A 17,372-nucleotide genomic window follows, 5' to 3' on the forward strand; every position below is an offset into this window, starting at 1 on the left:
CGATAACCCTTAATTTCAACTTCCTTTCCTTCTGAAGAAAATTTCATGAAAATTTCTTGAAAATTAAAAGCTATTGTACCCAAGGATTGTAGCCATTGGACTCCTAGTACAACATCAGCACCACCCATTGGAATGGAAAGCATTGGGCTATTCAATACATATTCTCCCATGGATAACTCCATATTATGGCACTTTCCAGAGCAATTTATGGTTCCTCCACTTACAACCATCACTTGACACTCTGGTGCTGGATATAGGAAGCAATTCAATTCCTTGGCTATCTTACAATGAATAAAATTATGGGTATTGCCCGAATAAATCAACACTGTTACCTTTTTCTTCTTGATATGTCCTTCTATCTTGATAGTTTGAGGAGTGGTAATTCCGGCCAATGCATTACAAGATATGGTCGTATTCATTTCTTCTTTCTCTAGGGTTTGTTCCTGGTGTATATCCTCTTCTTTTGATGTTTCTTGTTCCTTTTCTTCCTCCTCTTCACAATCTATGTAAAATAATTTCTTCTTAGCACACTTATGATTTAGTGTTTTTTCTATCACAACTATAACAAAGCCCTTTTGCTCTTTTTTCTTCCAATTGTTGTGGTGTCAACCTTGTAGGTTGTGGAAGGTTAGGGGAAACAACACTTCCATCTTTATAATTGTGAGTGGTAGGCTTCTTTGTTGCCATAATTTTTCTTTCCATTTTTTTTGCCAACTAGAATGCCATCTCTAATGAATTAGGTTCCCAAAGGCTAACCTCATGTTGGATGTTATCCTTTAAAGTCCCTATGAAAACATCAATCCTATGGTCCTCTAGAATATCTTTTACCCTTATATTCAATTCTTGGAAGTCCTCAATGTGCTCCATCATTGAAACCTTTTGTTTGAGATTTATCAATTGGCTAAAAAAAATGTTGCTTTTTTTATCCTCATAATGTGCTATCATTTCATCCGTAAAAATTGCCCAGGTGACAATTTGTTTACGAGAGAAAAGTCATTGATATCATACAAACTGATTTGTTTCCAAATATAAAGGTTCAATGCGTACCTTTTGTGTGTTTTGCACATTATGGCGATCAAAATATTGCTCCATCTATAGTATCCATGTTACGGGATCCTTTCCATCAAACTTCCTCATATCAATCTTTGGAACATGGTGGATCTTCAATCCAATGTTAGAGTCTATGAAATCATGAATAACATTTATTTTGTTCTTATCATGCTACCCTTTCGCCATTAGTAAGCATTTCTTATGGAAACTTTGTCAAATATGTCTTCAAATCTTCCATCTTAGCTTCCATGCTTTTCTTTAAACCATCCATCTTAGCTTCCACACCATCCATCTTAGCTTCCACGTCATTCATCTTAGCTTCTACGCCTTTCTTTAAACCATCCATATTAGCTTCCACGCCTTTTTTTAAACCATCCATCTTAGCTTCCACATCTTTCTTTAAACCATCCATCTTAGCTTTTGTTACTTTTTGTGAGAGTGAATTTTGTTGCACTTCGTCTTGTAGTTTTGATATATCATGTTGCATTTCTTCCTCTTCTTCATGAGTCATGCTAGAGATTTCAGGTTTCTTGCTAGGTGTTTCCATTTTCTTTCTTCGGGGCATTAATTAATGATAATTATGATTCACTATGCCCTTTGAATTCTTTCAAACTAAGTTTTCAAACCAAACTTATGCAAAATTAAAAAAAAAAACTACACACCTTTTTTCACTTTGTAGGATCTCGATATTGTATCTAATATATCTCTAAAAGTTCGGATCTCTAAGATCTGAAATTGAGAACTGTGGTATCCCTCTAAGTCCTCTTTCTAAGTCCACAAGTATGATCGAAATTGGATTCTCCAAGAAATCTCCCAAGATGACCTTATTATACACTTTTTCAGTACAACGAACTTGTACGAACTGGCACATGTCACTTTTTCAACATTCGGACCTGAAAACAATGCACAAAAAACTACAGTTCGTCTTATTTTTGTAACTTCTTATGAAATTTGAATCTGATACTCAGAGAGAAATTTATGACGTTTTTCCCAAGGTCACCTGTTCGAGATGTAATTCGGGAGCCTGCAAAACCCTAACTTCCTTAGATCATATCTTCAAAAATATAGCGAGACAAGATCTGAAATTCAGACCCGAGGATCATTGAGATTTCAGCTCAAACAGTTTTTTTTTTACCTTCTGAAACATCGCATATTTTTTTTATAGTGAACATGCCGCGATGACCCATTTTGGAGCAGTGAAACCCTAGAATCCAAAGCTCTGATACCAAATGTTATGAAACCAGCTCACAAAAAGATAGAAAAGATAGATAAACACCTTAGAAATTAGCCTCTTCAAGGGGGAAACCTCCTTTACATTACACAAATGAACAATTATTGGATGATACAAATGACAAAACCTCATTTCTATATATAAGAGTCTAAGGGGTCACAATATAATCAAATCCGACATAACAATAATAATATAAGGGCACAAAAATAACAATAGTGGGCTTTTATGGCACACAATAATAAAAATATGGCCACAATAGGGGCACAACAATAACAATAAGGGCTACAATGATAATAGTAATGGGGGAATCACTAGTATTATAGGGACCTAACAATCACCCTCTAGTTTCAATAGATCAAATGAAATTTTATATTCCTCCTCTATATGGTTAACACTAAAATGAACCTCTAACTACTGCAACCAATGATTTAAATTCAAAACATCAATCTCAACTTGATACATCTTGATGTTGACCTTCACTTCCATCTTGAGTAGGGATTGTGAATGGTTCACAAAACTTTAACTGGATTTTTCTTTTTTAGGTTCTTTCTTATAATCCTTCTCTAGTTCCTCATGATCCCACAACTTTCCTTATGATATAACCTCTAAGTTGGAACCTCCTTCTTCTCTGATTCCAAGCTTGTTTGCTAGAGCTACCATAAGGAGGTTCATATTATAGCTAATATATGGGACCTACTCTTCCATCCTTACAAATATCTCCTATGTTGGATCTCGAGGGTTATTAAAAATAGATTCATGAACCATGATTGGGGTTTTATGAATTTTTACCTAAATCGATCTAGATCCCTTGCAATTTCCCATAAAATACACATACTCTCATACCAAAATGATCTATAAATTACAATGGATATTGCATTGGATAATTTGTCATAAATGATCTAATTAAAATTGGACATAAATCTAAAATCTATATTACGAGGGTTAATTTTCCTTAAATTTACGGATTTATTATTTTATTATTTTTTATGCATATGCATGCAATAGATAAAATATGGAAGATAGAAAATAGTGAAAAGAAAGAACACATCAAACATAATTAACACCAAATATGACATGGGAAACCGTTAATGGAAAAAACCCAACTAGAAGGTGAGCTTACTTTACTCTCACTTTCTCTAAATGGAAACAGTTCAAATACAAATGAGTGAGACCTTTGGCCCATGGAATTTACAGAACATAAACCCTCTTTATTATTCCCTTTATTTATCCACTTTCAACTACTCTACTCTATTATGGAACAAAATGCACTAAAATAGAATGGAACCACTTTTCATCCTATTGGCTCAGTTATATCACAACCTAATAGCCAAATAGGGGTTAAATTTCACCCAATCAACCCTCATCATGAGTTACAACTTGAACCTTAGAGGCCTTCTACATAGGGCTCACATGTCTATCCCCTTTGTCATGAGTAATGAGGTTTTGCATGGCATCCTCTTGAATTATGGTATGATATATCAACTTCCGTGACGCATAACTTTTGTGTCCAAACTTCAACTAATGCAATTTTTGCACCATTGAAAAGGTCTTTGTGTGTATAATATCACTAGGTGGTATGGGACTTAATTAGAAATATTCTACCCTAAAAAATGCCATTTATGGCCTCAAAGTAGCCCCAAAAGGTTTTTGACCCCAATTCTTCAAATTGGGTCCCATTGCTAAAACTACACCTATAAGTTGATTTCTCTGATTTTCCACCCTAAGAGCATCATGATGGATGATAAATAATATAATGATCCAATCTAAATCACAATATAATTATTGTAAATATGTAGTGAAAATAATATTGTGTGTTAAATAATTGAGATGAAAATTCAATTGAGAAGAATCCATAGAAAATGAAATTCCTAAGAGTTTGATGATTCTCCTTGGTAAAGGTTTTTATGGAGGAAAATAAGATGGTCATGTTCCTATATTTGTAAAAGGGATAGATTATCCTCAAATGAAAATGTATTCAAAATTGTAATTACTTGACACAAATGATGATGGAAGTAAGCCATGATAAGGCAACTATAGCATCCATTAGGAGACTAAAAGTAATTTTAATTAGGAGACAAAAAGTTATTTTATTTAGTCCCATATGGCATGATGAAGAGGGTTTAACTTCTTGGGAGGGTTATAAAATTGAAGTTTTGGAGTTCACTTGATATTTTGGTTTTGATACTTGATATTGCCATTTTTCGGAGATTACTTCTTCTTGGCTTGTGATTACAAAACCCCTTACAAGCAACATTCACCATGTTATTGAGAGATATAATCTAGACAATATCTTGGTGATTTCACATAGAGATCAAAACTATGATTCATTGTTGGTTTTATGTCTATAATCTAGATTATATCTAAGGATATTTGTGAAAACAAAAAGGATGTTATAGCTTACTACAGTAATGTTGCTATAGTAGCATTGCTATGGTGATTTTGTAGATTTAAATTGAAAATCATACTTATGCATTTCTATATTTAACGGGTATGCATGAATTATGTTTTTAAAGAATTTTGGTTATCTAGGTATTGTTCACTTTGATCATACTTTCTAATACCAACTCTAAAAATAAATATGAATTATATTAGTTTTTGGGTTTTCCTAAATATTGTTATTTTCATATTTATTTAATTGATGTTAGTATTATCATTGTAAAACAAAAGGGTGTACGTTACAGTGGTATTAGAGTAGTGTATCCTACCATCTTAAAGGGTTCAATATGATAATACAATGATATGTCAATATTTGACCAGCAACCTTATACACACCATTACAATACTTGTAGAAACATGCCTACTACAAATTTATCTACATAAAAACAAAGGGTAGTTGAGGGAAAAAATATAGATAATATGGTTGATACAGACCTTGGAAATTATAACCCTGAAATTTTTTTTCTAAATTTGTTGGATTCATTGGGCAGAGGGAAACAAGTTACAGACAAAAGAACCCAAGCACAAAATTAGTGGTTGGACCTTTTGACACGATTGATGGATAGACAACTAGGAGTTAATATGGGTGGTAAAAATTCAAAGGATGGAGAAAACAATGGAGGAAATAGTGATTAGGGAGAGAATTCCATTCATGAGGTTAGCCAAAATCATCCAACTAGAACCATTGGCTTGAGGCCTCTTATTCCTACCTTCCCACCTAGAGCACTAGCACTAGTTGAAAATGAGCCACAAGTCACTGATTTGCAGAATAAGTTTATGCAAGATTAGACAAATAGTGGCCAAGAGTTTCAGACTGCTACAACAATTTGAGATTGTATTGATGTTAGGATGAAAAATAGACCCCACACAAGTGACATAGCACAAAATTATGATTTGAAGAAGAAAGTGGGAAAATTGACTCTCCCATATTATGATGGTTCACAGAGGACCTCAACACAAGTTTGGGTTCATAAGTTTGATACATATTTCCAACACAACCCAATGTTGAAGGAAGAGGTTATAAAATATGCATTTATACACCTCGATGGCATAGCACACTAGTGGTGGCATCATGGGATGATCACCATGGGACATGACAAGATCACTTAATACATTGATTTTATAGAGAGGTTGACCGAGAGATTTGATAAGAAGGATCCAAAACTATATTTCAAATAGTTGGAACAACTTAAGAAGTGAGGTTGAGCTCACACTTATATTGCATATTTTCAGAGGCTTACAGTGTTAGTCACTAAAATTTCATAAAAAAGACTCATGGTTCTATTCATGGATGGTTTGACAGAACCTTTGAGAGGTTGGATTAAGGACCTCAATCCAACTACCTTGTAGGAATCCATAAAAAATTAAAGGGACATGGTGGCTTCTACTTCTAGAAGCAAATTTTAGTCCAAAAGGTTCCCACATAAGAGGGATAAGGACAAAAAACAATTTCAAAGAGAATCAAAACAACCACAAAATGATTCTAGCAGGTTATATAGTGAGAAACTAAATAACCTCATAAGGAAGAAGTTATGTTTCCTTTGTAGAGAGCCATGGGACCCCTCACATAAATGTAGTTTGAAACAAAAAACTAAGTAGTTAGAGTACTTTTATGCTAAAACATGGTTTTGGAGGGGGAATTTGTTTTAAAACATATATAATAGTTGGGAGGGAGGGCCCACTCCACGTGAGCCTCGCTTGTCCCTTCCATCCTACTTACATAATCCTATGCACATATAATGACCTCTCCTCACTTGATTAAGAAATCGATTTTGTTGTTATTTGATATTTTAGTTTATTAATTGGTTTTTATTATTTTGTTTTATAATTATATATTTTTATATATATGTTTTTTCTATTTCATTTAAGTCTTAATTATTCTATTTTTTTAATAATTTCAAAACTTTATATTAAAAAATATCTTTATAATAAAATGCCCAGGAAATTTTGCACAAACTATGAATTTTTTAGCATTTTGATAGTTTGAAAACACTACAACAGAACAGGGAAATAGCGCCTAAAATTGCATTGGAATTTAGTGTTTTTCAGTTCACGAATTTGGCACCTTTCCTTGAGCAAAAATGGGTGTGACCATGTATGTTTGTCCTAGCACCATATTTTGCGTTGTATATCGCTCCAGAAATAGCACCAGAAATAGTGTTGGAAAAATAACGCTCGAAATAGCACCTGAAATAGCACCCCACAATTTTCCTGAAGTTGCACCAGAAGTTTCAATAGAAATAACGTCGTAAGTAGTACCAAGAATAACATCATAAATAACGCCTACAATAGTATCATTTTAGCGTCGAAAATAGCGCTAGGACTTGCTTCCAATTTGGCTCTTAGTTTCACTTCCAGTTTAACATTCAATTTTGCTTTGTGTTTTGCTTCCATTTTTGTTTTTAGTGTGGCTTCCAATTTTGCTTCTAGTCTCGCTTCCAATTTTGCTTCTAGTCTAGCTTCTAATTTTCCTTCCTATTTTGTTTTTAGTGTGGTTTCCAATTTTGCTTCTAGTTTTGCTTCTAGTTTGGCTTCCAGATTTTCTTACAGTGTGGCCTCCAATTTTGCTTCTAGTGTGGCTTCGAAATTCGCTTCCAGTTTTGTTTCTAGTGTGGCTTCCAATTTTTCTTCTAGTGTGACTTCCAATTTTGCATCTAGTTTTGCTTCTAGTGTAGCTTCCAATTTTTCTTCCAATGTTGCTTTTAGTTTTGTTTCTAGTGTGGCTTCCAATGGCTTCCATTTTTGCTTCTTTTTTTGCTTCAAATCTTAGGAAATAATGCCAGGTATAATGCTAGGTTTAGCACCAAGATATGCATCTAGTTTGGTTTCTGATTTGGCTTCTAGTTTTTCTTCTATGTGGCTTCTAATTTTGCTTCCAATTTGGCTTCCATTGTTGCTTCCAAAAAATGATTATTGTTTTGCATACAGTTAAATTAACATGTTTTATTTCAATTTAATTAGTTAAATATATCATGTCTCTTAAATAAGTTATATGATTATACATCATATGAATGCATTTGAAATATTTTATAGGATAACATTTATAAACAATTTTTAGGAAAACAGACATTCATACAAATTAACAACATAATTATACTTATTAAATCTCCATCAAAATAGAATCTACCACATCCAGTATATATAAAATAACAAGATAAATATTGTAACATGATCATCATCTATAATTAAAACAAGTTAATCGAATATCTATAATTCAAGTGAATTTGACAACATCCATCATGAATAGTAAATCAAAACCATCATACATTATAAATATGCATCCAAATCATCAACCACTTTCAACATATAAAAATTGACGAGTCAATACTGACAATATCATCATCAGATATGTCTTTGGAGGCTCTCTCATTACAATTAAAAAATGTATCAAATTGAATCATTGTAAGGACCCAAATACAAAACCAAATCTACAAAGAATCCAATTGATCATGGATAAATTTGAAATTTTGGAGTTATATCATATCAAGAGAGAGAACAACACTTTGGCAGATGATCAATCCAACAAAGGCGTCAATTTGGTTCAAGGTGAGTTGATGGAGGAGGGAGGCATACCAAATATATGTCACATACCATGATTTCTCATAACTCGAGGATATTGACTAGATACTTAAGGGAAATTAAGGAGGATAATCTGACTGACTGAGGTTGCATAAATTTGGTAGCCATTTCACAGTACAAAATCTCATTGGTGATCACTTCAGTAGAATGACGGGTCATTCATACAACAGATGGTTAATTGTGAGGATTAATGCTAAGCATGTGGCCAGGTGGGATGTCGTCAGCAAAGGATTTGATATTTCTGTGGTCAAGGAAGAACGTATCAATTCGATTGTGTGTGTTTATGGTCCAGACCAAGAAGCAATGAATTCACAATTGTTAATGCCAACAACATTAAACTCAAATGGACTCCCCATGGCATCATTTTTTAAGTTAATTCTGGCTATAAGAGGATGGTTGTGCAGAATTCATGCACAATGGCTCTCCATACATTCTTTTTGAGCCAAAGAGATCATGGCCTCCTCATTAGATAATGGCATTGGTGGCTCCCTAGATAAGATTTATCAGGTATTCAAACATGAAATCAAGGAGATGATCTCCAAGACAAGTGGGAAAATAATTTCTAAGGCTCACTCTCATTTCCCCTCGGTAATGGGTCAGTTGGAAGGTCTGAAAAAATATGTTAAAATTGTGCAAGTGGAAGTGGAGGTAATTATATCCAAGATAGAAAATCTTGATTACAAGGTGGAGAACTCTAAGGTCAATGTGGAGAATGCAGTTGTTTCAATGTTAAAAGAAATATTTGACCTCGATGATAGTAGTGAACAAGATATGCCAATTGGTGAGGGAGGGGCTCTCCCTCTAGTGTTTCCCAATTAGCAGGAGTTGGATCAGGAGCACCGAAACCATTCCAGCAGGAGGAAGCAGACAAGGTTTCTATAGAGGAACTCGGCCAGAACAATGCAGAGAGAATCTAATAGTTAATTTCATAGTAATATCTAGGTAGACTATGTTATGTAGGTATGTAATTATTGATGGGGTATCTTTGAGAAATTACAAGAAGAATGATGTAGTAAATATGGAAAAAACATTACTGCATACCCAAAGATACTAGTCAGAGAAATTTCGGAGGACCTTGGATATTTTTATGCTTTTGAATGTAATGGCACTACCCAGATTCCATTTTGATTAATAGAAATATACTCATTCCTTTAAAAAAAAATAACACGTGAAAATGATACATGTCCAAAACTCGACATAAGTCGAAATGATACATCGTGTACAAATGATATAAATAAAATGATGAATTATGTAAGACAAAATGATACAATTCAATATGATATGTCATGTCCAAATGATATAGGGATAAATTATAAATGTCAAAAAGATACAAATCAATAATATGGTACAAGAGACCATGAAAAAGATACATATGCTAGTAACCATTAAAATCGACATCATGACAATATATCAAAAATGATCCATGATGCAATATATATGATCATGAATGTCACTAGCTGCTATCAACACTTGCCTCATGATCATTATCACCATTTTGATCATCATCTTCATCATCTTTTGTATCGGCATCAGCCTTGTTGTCATTTGTATATGTGTCATCATGAGCATCATCTGCCATCTCAACATCGAAGCCAACGTGATCTAGATCTATATGATGAGGATCATTTGGATCTTTTGGAAAATCATTTTTTTTGCAAAAAAAAAAAAACATTTAGAATGAAAAGTTATTATTTATTTCATGTAATAATTAATTTCTTTGTTATATATCTAATATTACAACATATGAAATGAAACAATAATCATATTACATCATATCAAAGTGCACATACGATAATAAAATTTCAAATAAGTTATAACTAAGATGTTGTAACAGAAGATGTTGCAACATCAATTGTTGTAATAGCAAGCCATTTCATATTTCTTGTCAAAACTTGAAAGTAGGCAGCCAAAGAGATGTTTCTGCCACTAAACACTACACCAGCACTTGGGGGATCAAGAAAACAAATTGAGAAGCACAAACATAGGTAACAACAATTTGAGAAGCAGATGTTGTAACAATGGATGTTGTAATAGTATATGTTATAACAACAGATGCCATAACAACATGTCAATGTTAAATCCGCTGAAAATGTTGTAACACCCAAAACTGTTAAAAATGTTGAAATTGTTGTAAAAGTTGATGCTATAACAATTGTTACTATTGAAACTACTGAAACAGTGACCATTAGAGTGGATGTTATAACAATAGATGTTGTAACAATGAATGTTGTAACAATTGAAGGGGTATAAATTCATTTCATCTTGTTTGTCAAAGCTTGAAAGTGGGCGACCAAAGAGGTTTTTCTAGCACCCAACTCTACCCCAGCACTTGGGGGATCAAGAAAACAAATTGAGAAGCATAAAAATAAGTAACAATAGACTAAGAAGAAGATGGTGTAAAAACAGATGCCGTAACAAATGATGTAACAACGGATGTTGTAACAATGAGACATTTCATCTTGTTTTTCAAAGCTTGAAAGTGGGAAACCAAAGAGGTGTTTCTTCCACCCAACACTACAACAACACTTGGGGGATTAAGAAAATAAATTGAGAAGCACAAACATAGGTAACAACGGACTGAGAAACAGATTTTGTAACAACAAATGTTGTAACAACAAATTTTGTAAGAATGTATGCCATAACATGTCAAAGTTAAATATACTAAAAATATTGTACCAATTGATGTTGTAACACCCATTACTGTTGAAAATGTTGAAATTGTTGTAAAATGTGATGCTATAACAATTGTTACTATTGAAACTATTGAAATAGTGACCATTACAATGGATGTAACAACAGATTTTGTAACAATTGAGGGGGTAGAAATCCATTTTATTTTCTTTTCAAAGATTGAAAGTGGGTAGCCAAAGAGGTGTTTCTTCCACCCAACACTACACTAAAATGTGGGGGATCAAGAAAACAAATTGATAAGAACAAGCGTAGGTAGCAATGGATGTTGTAACAACAAATATGTAACATCACCCAACCCCTCATATTGTTAGAGGAATGGGGTAAAATGTGTTTATTTATTTTTTCCCTCCAAACTCTACTTGACTTCCCAACTCGTCATAAGGGCCTCACAACTAGAGATGTTACTCTACATTCTTATATATATATATATATATATATATATATATATATATATATATATATATATATATAGCAGGCCCTTTTGAATGCAACGACCTATTCTTATTGCATCAACCCGTCACCGACCTATCAAGGGGGTCCACCTTTGACCAACTACAGAAATTTTGGGCTAGTGTGTCAGCCAGCTCATCACGGCTGGAATCATCCCATTTGATCCCATAGTTGTGCCACACAATCCTCCGGGGTAATATTTCAGGTTTGTACCTCCAGGCCACATCATCACTTCCTCATCTAATTGCGTTAAAGGAAAAATCAGGCTTCACCAATGAAGAGTCTCCATGGCTAGGGTTTGGAGCAGTACAAGGTTTTGCCAAAATTTCATTATACATTTAAGGCTTTCCCTCCTGCACCACATTGATCTAGCCCTCATACTCTACCATGGATTGACTAAGGGATCTTGACCCTGCCTTAAGAAATGCATCAAATGAGGATATTTACGATCGTCATAAGAGCAAGTCTTGACCCAACCATAATTTCCCTAAGTTGGTTATTTCGACCATGGCTCTATCTCAGAGGTCATGCAAACCTCTGGATCAATGTCAGTACTCGGTTCCAACATCAATGTCTTATTAAGGTGCCCTATGGTGCTAGCCCTCTTGAGCTTGAGCTAATCCAACTCCAATTTGTTCATGGCCATTTCTACATTCCCTGTTCTTTAACAAGGAATTTCAGGCATTTTGTCATAAGTGTTCCTAGAGCCCTTACCTACCACCGGTTGCATGTGAACTCTTGAAAGTTCTCCACCTCAGCTACCACAAGCCAAAGGTTCCATCCTTTTAGGCTTCAAAGCATGCCTGTAAGCATCTCCATGGAGATATGTAGATACTTTCGGGGTTGATCTAGCTACACCTTGAATGCAAACAAAAGATATCCAGGTTTCTTACAATGCAAGGTTGGCGAAGTCTACCTGCATGGGTTTCGACTATTCCTACACTTAAAGGGAGGATAACCCTTCCAGTGTTGACTTAAGGTATTTTGCACAAGTTCAAGTGCTTATAGCCCAACAAAGGAACATCCATGTTTATGTACATACCCTGCCAAGCGAGCGATCTCTTATGTACTTATTTTATGTTAATAAAAAAGGGTCTTTATTCCAATGTTCCAAGTTTTTATTCCGTATCCTTATAGATCCTTCCACTCCCTATGGTGTTTCATGACATCTTTGTATTACTTACATATGCATTATTAATCAGTATGAATAAGCATTTACCCCAAGACATGATTCCAGTTCAGGAACATGTCTCAAGTTAGTTTATTGTATACAAAATTACACATTCTACTGCAAAGTATATGTTATGAACTATGATAATGAGAATTTAACACAACACTTCATTCCATTGCAAATGCATACACTAGTTCAACTTGTTTATCAACATTGTTCATTTCAGAGGTGTGACATATGTGTTTATGTATGCATTTATTTATCATAACTATAAATCTATCTTTGCATAGAGAGGCATCCACATGCTCATCACATTAACAATGTTATTACAGTCCAAAAAGAATCCAAACCATTTCAACTAAAAATGCATCATAAGTTCATCAATATTTAAGCAACACAAATAGATACATATCTTTAAAGTTGCATGGAAATTGAGTCTGGGACAAGGAATCTCCACCCAACCATATACAACTACAGTCATACTTGAAGCTGTCACCCCAAACCCAGATTCCAGATTCTGAGGGGTGTGCTTGCTTAAGGGATTAGAACACCAACTACCAATGGAAACAAGGAATCCAGAGGGCCTCTTCCTCAATCCTACTAGTTGATGTTGTCATCTTCTCAGCACAGGGAGTCTAGAGGTTCTTGCCTCACCCCAAGTGCATACACAATGATTCACTCTCTTCCAGTGAATCCGAGATCCATTGTAATAATAATGCAATAACCAAGGTCTTTAATCAAGTCTTGTTTTTATGTTTCTATAGTATTATCCTCTTCCCAAGATGTCCAAGGATTGATATCCTTCTATGACAACCCACGGCCTCCATGGGGCACAATTTGTTACAGGGATCCATGGATTACATCCCAACCCACAACCTCTAGGGACCCAAGTTGTTACAGGGCTCTAGAGACTGTCTCAACCCACAGCCCCCAGGGACCCAAGTTGTTACAGGGCTCCAGGGATCCTATCTCAACCCACAACCTCCATGGAACCCAAAACTATTATAGGGCTCCAAATACTACTAGCTCAACCCACAACCTTTAGGGAAACTAAGAGCCAATCCCCTTCTCTTCTCTCTTGTTCTACATTGCCTATTGATCGAATCATATTTCTCTATTTTTCTGTTGCTCAAATTGTGTCTCCTCTCTCCTTCAACATGAATTCAAATACCATGCCTTGCCTTCTTTTCATGTCTCAAATTTACTACTTCATCCTTGATTTTTTTCATTATGCAGTTCCCCTCTTGGTTTCTTGTCCCTTTTCCTTGTGAAGGTTCCTGATTGCATGGGATTATGTACCTCCTTTGCAGTTAATTCAATTTTAAGAACCAATTCATTAATTCATGTACCAACTGAATTTTAATGGTTGTCCCAAACATTCGTATTTTCTCCACAAGAAAACTCAATCCTCCCAAGCAAGCAATTCTTTTCCCTAGCTCTGGAATCAATGTCCCTTTGACTTGGTCCCTTTTTCTTATTTTCACATATTTGCAAAAACTATTTACAATGCATTTTTTGATAGAACCATGGATGGGGTTCTTAGAGGATGTTGTACTAGCATATTTTGTGACAACAAATTCCATAAAAAATATCAATGTTAAATTTGCTAAGAATGTTGTAACACCCATTACTGTTGAAAATGCTGAAATTGTTGTAAAAGTTGATGCTATAACAACTGCTACTATTGAAACTATTGAAACAGTGATCATCATAGTGGATGTTGTAACAATAGATGCCATAACATTTGTCAATGTTAAATCCGTTGAAAACATTGTAACACCCATTCAGATCGCTTCAACCAGGTAGTATCACCAACTTTCAAAAATTTGAAGAATTCTTTCTTAAAAGATGGTGTTGTATCTATTTTATTAGTCTTTCAAAAAACAAAATTCAAAAAAAATATATATAGATAGATGTACAAAAAGAAAAGGGATATATAGGGAATCTTTGAGCCAAGATTTTGTAAAAAATTTCTGTTATTTATACACTACATTTCCACACTCAAGCGAAGGGATGGTCAATGTTTCCTTTCAATGTAGAGTAGATAGATGTAGTAAAGATGTTGAAGATGAAATGGTTAAGGGGAATGAGAATAGAGTGAACTCTAGGTGGAGCAGAAGGATCAACAAGAATGGCACAAGTGCAATTTCAACTGGTAGCATTGACTCTCTAGTCGCAAGAAGTGGTGAAAGAGAGCTTCCCTTTGTCTATGGCACTTCCTAGAGAAATGGTTGTGTTTGAAGCTCATAGGTATTGTTAGCGCTTGAAATTTCACCTCAGGCTGAGAAAGGCAAACTCCAAGGCAACATCAAACCACTTAGCCTCGTAGCTAGCCCTACGGGGCAGGAGAGGGCTCTCTCCGGTATATCTCGGCAAAGATCTTCAACAGGCAGAGATAACCAATAAATGACACTGATTTTAGGCTAGTAAACTGATAAAAAGAGTTTGTTTTGGGATTTTTTGGATTTTGGTGGAAAATCGGGGAAAGGCAATTTTGGGTGCAGGGATTGGACACAGTTTTTGCAAGGGGTTCTTTGGGGCAAGGTAGGAGACTGTATTGATGCCTTTAAATTAAGTGAATGGGTAGGAATGACCGGTGAGGAGCTAAGAAGAGAAAGCAAACACCTTGAGTTCTCCTTAAACAGATGAAAACATTGATATTAAGCAAACTTAAAAGCAGAGCATGGAAATCATGAATTCTACTTTAACACTTCATTTGCCTAATTTCAGAAGAAAAAGAAAGAGGATGATTTCACATAACACACTTACAAGTACAAAGAGAAGCACACCATCAATACATGTAACCACAGGAATCCCAAAAAGGACTGCAAAGCCCTGGTCTTTCTTCCTTTGCCAAAACTGCAGAGATACAATGAGTAATACAATAGAAGCTTCTCCCTCAAGAGTCCAACCATGAAAATGACCAATAAGGTACATAATATAGGCAATATAACATCTTTCCTTGCCTCTAGGGGTCGAGCTCATCCTTCTAGGAGCTGTTTCAACCAATTCTAAACTGAGCACTAAAATCTAGGCAGTCAAAACAACTTGCCTCTATAAGCTAGGAAACCAATTCATTCATTAAATGTTTGCCATTTCTTGAATGAATCTTCTATAAGAGATAAATAAGTGTCATGTTAACATGAAAATACATTAATTACATCAAAGAGGGTGAAAAATCCCATCACAAGTCAAAACTGGTCAAAGCTGGGCGAATTCCTGAGCTGTAGATGAAAAATTGTGAAAATTTTCCCAACAGGTCGCGCCCTAATCCTGATAGGTCGCGCTTCTTTGGAGCTACTTTTGAGGCACTTCCAGGTGTCCACATGCGGCAAAAGTGGGCTTGTTGGAAAGGTCTGGATGTCTACTTTCCAACCCAAGTGGAATTTATGAATTTGGTGGCCATTTGCCCCTCCAAAATTGCAATCTCCCAAGACTGCTTCCTGTTTGTCAAAAAGATGGCAGAAAGTCAATTTTTGCATGTTTTTTGACCTTCTGGAGGCTCAAAACTTGATGAAATCTCTTGGTAATTGCTGAGTAGGTGTATCTTTGCATGAAAAATCCAGAAATGCTGAGTTTTCCCAAAATGAAGTTGCCCATCGAATAGGTCGCGCGCGGTGCGCGACCTGTTAGGGAGAAAAACCTGTTTTTTGCCCAAAAATTCATAAGTGACCAAAAATGCTCAATTTTTTTTGAAATTTGTGCTGTAGTGAGGTCATTTAATATCATGCTCCTTCAAGGAAGCCTCAGCCAAGATGTGGAGGGGATCGGGCCTTCTCCGTCGTTTTAGTGCCTTGGCCAACCGCCCTTGAATCACCTTCATTTTCGCCTTGCATACGTGCATTCGGGCCCAATAGTGGTTTTTCATGTTTCGGAGCAGGTCCTTATCTTTGTTGGCCTTAGCCAGCAGCCTCTCCAAATGAGCATTGACCCGGAGAAGCATAGCCTCTCGCTCAACGGGTACCAAATCACCGGGTCTCTTGCGCGCCAAGTTGCGGTCTTCATGGATCCTCCGCAACTCATCAAGAGTGTGCTCCTCCTCAAGTTGTTTGTTGCGCTGCTCTAAATAGGTGATCGTCCATTTTGCTGTTTCCAATCTTTGCTGCAATGAGTCATTTTCAGCCCTTAGGTGCTGAATGATCTCCTTTGACTCTAGGCTAGGAGAACTGATATCAAGGTCAACAACCTCTATGTCTGGAACACCTGATGGCCCCTCATCAATCCTGGGCTGTTTGCCCCTCTCTGATACCTGTGCTGCTGTCGGAGACGAGGCCCCTTCCACCTGGTGTGGAGATAACACTCGTGGTGCTGATGAAGAAGGCGAGACCCCTTCCACCTGGTGTGGAGATAATACTCGCCTAGCTGATGCAAATAAGGCCCTGTGGCCTCTCTGATATGTGACCAATGGAGGAGAGCTGACATGTCTGGTCTCAGGACTATCATGTTGCTGTGAAGGCCCTCCCTCCTCATGAACAACCTTAGGGGGAGATGATGCTAATGCTGTGAAAAAATCCCGAGAGATAAAATCCTCCCATGGGATACCCTGATGAGCCAACTGATGCATGACCACAAGCTGGATCAAACCATAATGATAAATGCTCCTGTGTTGCTGTGCTGGGCTCCTTCTCTACACCAAGGGCACCATCCTCTCAATATCCTGGCACATGAACCATGGTATGTTCATCATTCGTACCCGTGTGAAATGCATCAACAAGCGAATATGGTACGAATACAAATATGCAAACCTGCCCTCACAGGTGAAAT

Source organism: Pinus tabuliformis, chromosome 5_1, assembly GCF_031772625.1.
Source record: "Pinus tabuliformis cultivar Carrire ecotype Pingquan chromosome 5_1, CPIR1, whole genome shotgun sequence".
Taxonomy (NCBI): Eukaryota; Viridiplantae; Streptophyta; class Pinopsida; order Pinales; family Pinaceae; genus Pinus; species Pinus tabuliformis.